This window comes from Pinus tabuliformis, chromosome Q (assembly GCF_031772625.1).
Source record: "Pinus tabuliformis cultivar Carrire ecotype Pingquan chromosome Q, CPIR1, whole genome shotgun sequence".
NCBI classification, from domain to species: Eukaryota; Viridiplantae; Streptophyta; class Pinopsida; order Pinales; family Pinaceae; genus Pinus; species Pinus tabuliformis.
The window spans coordinates 520,251,421-520,259,141 of NC_142296.1; positions in this window are offsets into that span (position 1 = coordinate 520,251,421).

Below are 7,721 nucleotides of genomic sequence, written 5' to 3' on the forward strand. Positions count from 1 at the left end.
ATTAAAAGAGACAGTTACAAAAGGCAGTTACCCATATGCCCTGAATGGAGATTTAGATGGGGAAAAATAATCTAGGATATATCCTAGAGTTGGGTGAAACAAACCAGTGGGAGAATACTCAATGGAAGTTGGTAAAAAGTACAGGATTTGAGTGGGGACACTCAGTCCGGAGGCCCAAGGTACTTGAGTGTGGTTGGAATTATCTTAAATGTGAATAGAAAAAAGTGCTTGGGGGGCGGTGTGGACATAATTGTCAGGCTCGCGGCTACGAGGAGAGACTTTCTAGAAAGGATTGTAAAATACACGTTTGTTAATATTGAAGAGATAACTAACACAAAAGAATATTCATTATTGGTTAATGCTAGACTGTGGAAAATTACTTTTGTGATAGAACAAACTAATGAGAGAAATTCCTTGAAAATGCATGAGAATAGAGAATAGAATCTACCAAATTCATAATAAAAATAGGAGACAATATGTTATGGCAATACATGAAAGACTGCAAGTAATACTAGTAAAGTATGGAGAAATAGCTGCATATAAAAAATAAACATTCATGCACTCGTAAAACGGTAAGAGTCATTTTTTATAATAAGGAGTGGAAACAATATGTATGAAATACTACAATATTACCGTAGAATTAATCTGTGTATTATGTTACAAAGTTATAGTAGAAATCGTCTATGTAAAATGCTACAAAGGTACAGTAGAAATAGTCTATGTAAAATGCTACAAAGTTACAGTAGAAATAGTCTAGGTAAAATGATACAAAGTTACAGTAGAAATAATTTGGGTAAAATGCTATAGGATTACTGTAGAGATAATCGAAGTAATATGTGATAAAATCAATACAGAACTAATCTAGGTTATTCACTGTTAAAAAAAATTCAAATGAACCATTCTGGAAATGAAAAATGGACAAGTAGAATAGCTAAGATAAACTCACTAAACTACTACAACCTTGAGCAAGGAAGGAGAGGTAATCTTGGTCCACCATTAAATCAGAGATAAAATAACTACACTTTCATTCCATTAGACGAAATGAGTTTATATAAATATATTTCACTCGATTAATAACATAAATAAAAGTGCTACATAACAAAACAGCTTAACATGAATTTGTCGACACAACAAAAACCCCCAAAAAAGGCCTTCCAATGTATAACTTAGCAATAAAATATGCATAACAGGGAATTGTTCACGAAAACAGGCAATCGACCAAGTTTTGATCATTCACAACTTTGCATGTGCCTTGCACAGTGTTTCACCATTCATTTATAGAGTTAATTAATTAAAAACAAAAACTAAACAAGTCTCGGCCTAAAGCTCGGATCGCTACTCAATTTCTGTCACCGAGTAGTTAATCATTTGATAGCTAAATGTTCATACACTAGAGGTAAGTTGTTCCAACCTAGAAAAACCATGGAAGTTGTAAGCTCCTAAACCCTTAAGGGACGATGACCAAGCCTTCATTAACTGGGCAGATATTGGAAAATACCTACACACAACCGCCAACAACCATGGAGTGAGTATTAGATTAGCCCTGCGAATTATGTAAGATGCATGATGCAGAGGAGAGGGGTATTCCTTACCTGAAACTGGAGCGTTTCCGCATCGAGCAGCCTACCTGCAACACAATAAATCTCATCATTAAACAAATTTGGAACAAAGAATCTATAAACAATTAGAAGAAAGCTTTGTGAGTTGTGGGCTTACCTTCCAAAAATGATTGTTAGAGAAGAGAATTTTCCATAGTAATGGCAGACCATCGTGCCACCCTCGACAGTGGAGGCTTGTTTGGTCTAAAATGCGGATGCAAATCAGAGTTCAATTAATGTCAACCCAGGAAGGTAAACTTAGAAGTGCTTATCTAAAATATATAGATCTAGAAAGATTCCTAATTTGTCCAAGATCTTAAAGTCCCCTCACAAGAACATATTCATTAAGATCTCTTTCAATAACTAATTAAACCTAGATCTAACAATTGTTTGAGATATATGATTCTCTTACAAGAACATATTCTACAAGATCTCTTCCAAAATTAGATCATCTAATAAGAACTTAAAAGCTGAAATGAGGTAAACCTAGATCTAATCATTGTATGAGATCTTATGGTTATTTTACAAAAACACTTTCAAATAAGATCCTTCCAATACCAGAACATTTAATAAAACTTGAAAGTTGAAATCAAACGAAAAAACATAGAACAAATTATACCTAAAATAAGCAAATAAGCATGCAAGTGAGGCCATGGGGGGTTTTAAAATAAAAACTGAATTTAAATTAACTATGTGCGAAAATAAAAATGCTCCAAACTTTGAACTCCTTTATGAACCTGTTGTCACCAAGTTGCACAAATTAGTCCATAAAAACAAATGCATAAAATAATTACTAAATCCTTCTAGTTTCACTTCCTCGGCAATGGCGCCAAAATGTTTGGTCTAAAATGCAGATGCAAATTAGAGTTTAATTTAATGTCAACCCAAGAAGGTAAACTTAGAAGTGCTTATCTAAAATATATAGATCTAGAAAGATTCCTAATTTGTCCAAGATCTTAAAGTCCCCTTACAAGAAAATATTCATTAACATCTCTTTCAATAACTAATCAAACATAGATCTAACAATTGTTTGAGATCTATAATTCTCTTACAAGAACATATTCTACAAGATCTCTTCCAACATTAGACCATCTAATAAGAAATTAAAAGCTGAAATGAAATAAACCTAGATCTAATAATTGTATGAGATCTTATGGTTCTCTTACAAGAACACTTTCAAATAAGATTCTTCCAATATTATAACATTTAACAAAACTTGAAAGCTGAAGTCAAACAAAAACATAAAATAAATTATACCTAAAATAAACAAATAAGCATGCAAGTGAGGCCATGGGGGCCCTCCATAACTCCACAAGCACAACACTTCAATGGAGACTCAAATGTAGAAGTAAAATTGAAGTATGATCCTTTATTCGAAAATCTCCATTACAAACCAACTCTAAGATTACAACTCTAAGCTTCTAAGATTACATACTCCAAGATTCTAAGATTATAAAAACTTCAAGATTACAAAACTTCAAAATTCTAAGATTACAAATGGAGGAGATTGTACTCCTATTTATACAATTGGATGAGGAACAAACTCATAATGATCACCCACTAATCTCTCATTTAGTTCCATAAATCTCTCAACCATCTAGACACATAACCCCCTTTTGTCCTTGATCTTCTCCATGAGATCATAATCTTCTCCATGAGGTTTATCTCTTCAAATTCGAATTTGATCCTTCAAGGTTACATAAAGGTGTCTTGGAAGCTTCCTTGGCACCTACACATGTCCCAAAAACAACCCACTTTCCATATATAAAGTAAAATATATTATTTTCTAATATTTAATCAAGATTTTCTCTCAAAAATGCTTAAAAATAAATAATTTTTGGAAAATATAAATGAGACCCACTAATGGTGAATAATAGGGAAAATAGAGTGACAAGGTGGTGAATAGTGAGTGATAGAATGGAAGCATAGGTGAAAAATGTATGATAATGAGTGATATTTGCATGACATTTTGAAACCCCAACAAGGCAATCAATCAAACATGACACCACGAGAGGTCTAAAGAAAAAGACAAGCTCACACAATGAAAATAATCGAAGTAACGTAATGTGAGGCTCTTGGTGTTACATGCCTTCACAGGATTGACCATAACGTCCATGGAAAACCATAGAAGGACCGTGTACTAGCCTAAAACCCTCACCAGAAAATTTCGTTGCAGAGCAACAAGATACGAAGGTTTGACGACAACAATGAATCTACCATCTACTAGGCATGAAAAGTTTGTTAGGGGGTTTCCGCATCAAGTAGCCTACGTACAACATAATAAATCTCATCATTAAACAAATTTTGAATAGAGAATCTATAAACAACTCGAAGAAAACTTTGCAGTGTGTTAGCCTACCTTCCGAAAAGGATTGTCAGAGCAGAGAATTTTCCGTATTAGTGGAAGACCATCAAGCCACCATGGAAAGTGAATCCAATCAATCAAACTCGACAGTAGGCGGAGGTCCAAAGCGGAAGATGAGCTCACACAATGAAAATAATCAAAATAATGTAATGTGAGGTTGTTGGAGTTTCCTACCTTCGCAAGCTTGACCATAATGCCTATGGCAAACCATAGAAGGATCTTGTGCTGGCATGAAACCCTCACCAGAACACTTCATTGCAGAGCAACAAGATACAAAGGGCCAACGACAACAATGAATCTATCATCTGCTGGGTGCGAAAAATTGGTTAGTGGGTTAAACCCTAAACCCTCCCCACCGTTGGATAACCTAGGAGAGATCAACGGACATGAAACAAGATAGGTGTTGCAAGGGATCATCATGAGCTCACGAACACATGCAACAATCTTGGCTATGAGCATGCCGAGTATTCTAGCATACAAGGGCCAATTATCAAAGGTCTCATCACGGACGACTACCCTGCCAGAGGCCATGTACACATTAAATATTAACCACCATATATAAAATGTTAACTGCGCAAAGTAATGAAAAACACGAAAGATATATGACTGTTGTCTGGTGCTTACGGACTTAATTCAATTGCACATTATTAATTTTTGTAATCTTATGACACGATCCACTTCTCAATGTTGGTTATAGTTATGGATTAATTTTCGTTTATTTATTATTTATGTATATTCGTTAGTTTAAGGTTTTTAGTTGCTACAAATGGTATCATAGCTGAGGTTCGTACACTAAGACTCTTTTGGAAATATATATCTATTCGAAGTGGATGTGATTTCTTTAAATTAACTAAGTAAATATATGTGTGAACACATAGGCCGCATCAATACAAAAAGTGTCAGAATGCAGAGGAGCCAACGACCACCCGACCCACCATAAACAACATTTGTGAATGATAATCCTGATATTTGGATATAGTTGGGTGAGGAGTCTCATCAAGATAATGTGGTTTCACTTGAAACTGTTCAGCAGCACCGTGTTGAGATGACAAATTTAAGAACAGACAATGAAAAACTACGTCTAGAACTAGAGAAAATTCTTAGAACTTTGTCCAATCGACATAACCAAGGACATCCAGACCCAAGTGATGAAGATAGGGAGAAGAACCCCAATAGATCAACATGGAGAGGAAAATACGTAATCAACTAAAAAACATGGGGAAGATGAAGAAGGACGCTCGGACAATGTTTCCGACCAACAAAAACAAAAATACAGAAATTTGAATTACAAGGAGAATTTAAAAATATTAAAATATCACTCTTTGAAGGGGAATCTGAAGAGGGAGCAGAAGCTTGGTTAGTTAATATGAGAAAATACTTTTATATTTATGATTACACCAATAAACTGAAAGAACAATTAGCATTTTATCATTTAAGGGGTAAGGCTACCCTTTTGTGGGAAGAAATCAAAACAGTGAGGAAAATTGACAAAGCGTCGGTTACATGGAACAAATTCGATATGCATTTCAAAGTTAAGTATCTAACTGAATGTTACTATGACAAAAAAGAAAGATAATTTCATGAGTTAAGATTGGGAACCTTAACCATGGATGAATATGTGACACGATTCACCACCTTGCTACATTATGTGCCTTATATACAAAAGGGAAAGGTCAGAATTCAATGCTTCATCAGTAGGCCACCAAATTTCAGGAAGGATAAACTTGAGTTTGACTACCCCCAAAAAATGGATGATGCAGCGTGGAAAGCCCACAACTGCTACCAGCAAATCAAACAGAAAAATGAAGGAACTAAAGGAGGATCAAACAAGAGGAGAAGAAACCTGATCCCAATGAGAGACCCAAACTTTTCTAATGATAGAAATATACAACACAAACCTCTCAGCAAATTCCGAGCAAGGAATCAGCCCAAAGATGCATATTCTGAAAATAGACAGTGAGAAGGAGTTATTAAATCTGTTAATGACCAGTAGTAAAAGCCGCCACTGCAAGGTTGGGGATGCGAAGAACCCAACTATTACAAAAATTATGTGCATAAGGCAAGGACGAAACAACTATAAAGTATCCAGGAAGCATCCACGGTTGGAGAAGTGGCAAGGAGCATGCCCAGAATTAATGTTGCTCTCCATGATCATCAAGTAGAATATCAGTCCATCATGATCCAATGTGAAGGTATGATTGCTAAGCAACCTGTCTATGTTTTATTTGATCCTGGTGCTATCTTAAGTTATGTTGATCCTAAGCTGGTAGAAAAGTGTCAAGTGCAGAGCAGTAAGTTTCCAAAACCATGGCTAGTTCAATTATCCAACAAGACCAAAAGAAGGGTAATTGAAAAAACAGAATGTTGCCCCTTGACCATTTTAGGACAAACCATTTACGTTGACCTTAATATACTTCCTTTGGGTTCATACGATATCTTAATCGAGATGGATTGGTTGGAAAAATGTTTGTCCCTAGTTGATCGCAAGTAGAATAGTGTCAGTTTTATCGTTGAATCAGGTCAAAGGAAGGAACTTCAAGGAATTAAAACAAATATGTAGTTGTGTCCTATCACTACTAGTTAGCTCAAAAATGTATTAGGAAGGGTTCTCAAATATATGCTACTCAAGTGGGATTTACAGACACCAAAAATAAAATGAACTCCTTGGAAAACATTCTTGTCATTCAGGAATTTGTTGATGTATTTCCTGAATCAATTTTAGGTTTACCACCAAACTGTGATATTTATTTCACCATCGAACTAATTCTAGGTGAATGCCCTATATCCAGGGCCCCTTATCACATGAGTATACCTCAGTGAACAGAACACAAAATGCAGCTTTAGGAGCTGCTAGACCAAAAGTATATTTACCTCATTGTGCCCCTTAGGGATTGCCCGTAGTGTTTGTACGAAAGAAAGATGGGACCCTTCAATTATGCATCGATTATCGTCAATTAAATAAAATGACCATCAGGAATAAATATCCTTTACCACGTATCAATGATCTATTTGATCAGGCGCAAGGAGCTAAAGTGTTCTAAAAAATCAACTTAACATCCAGGTACCACCAAATAAAGATAAATGAGGAGGACATTTACAATATTGAATTTCACACTTGTTATGGTCATTATGAGTTCATGGTGTTGCCATTTGGCCTCACAAATGCCCCAGCTACCTTTATGAGTTTGATGCAAGGTATTTTCCAGCCCTATCTTGATAAATTTGTACTGATTTTCATGGGTGACATTTTAATATACTCTAAGAATCAGGAGGAGCATAACGAGCCTCTGAGAATAGTATTGAAAACTCTGCAACAAAATTAGTTATATGCTAAATTTAGCAAGTGTGAAATTTTCAAAGATCAGATTCAATACTTGGGTCACCTTATATCAACAGATGGAATAGCGGTGGACCCAGAGAAGATGAAAACAATTATGGAATGAAAAACTTCTAAGAATGTCACTGGTATCATATCATTCCTATATTTGGTCGGGTACTACCATCAGTTCATCGAGGGATTTTCAAAAATCTCCTTCCCAATGACCTCTTTACATAAAAAGGGATGCACTTTCCAATGGATAGTTGAGTGTTAGCTAAGCTTTGAAAGACTAACACACTTGCTTACCCCTACACGTGTGTTAAAGGTAGCAAATCCATAAAATCCTTTCGTCGTTTGCACATATGCGAGTAAAGAAGGTGTTGGCGGAGTGCTGACACAAGAAGCAAAGGTTATTGCTTACAAATCAAAGAAATTGAAG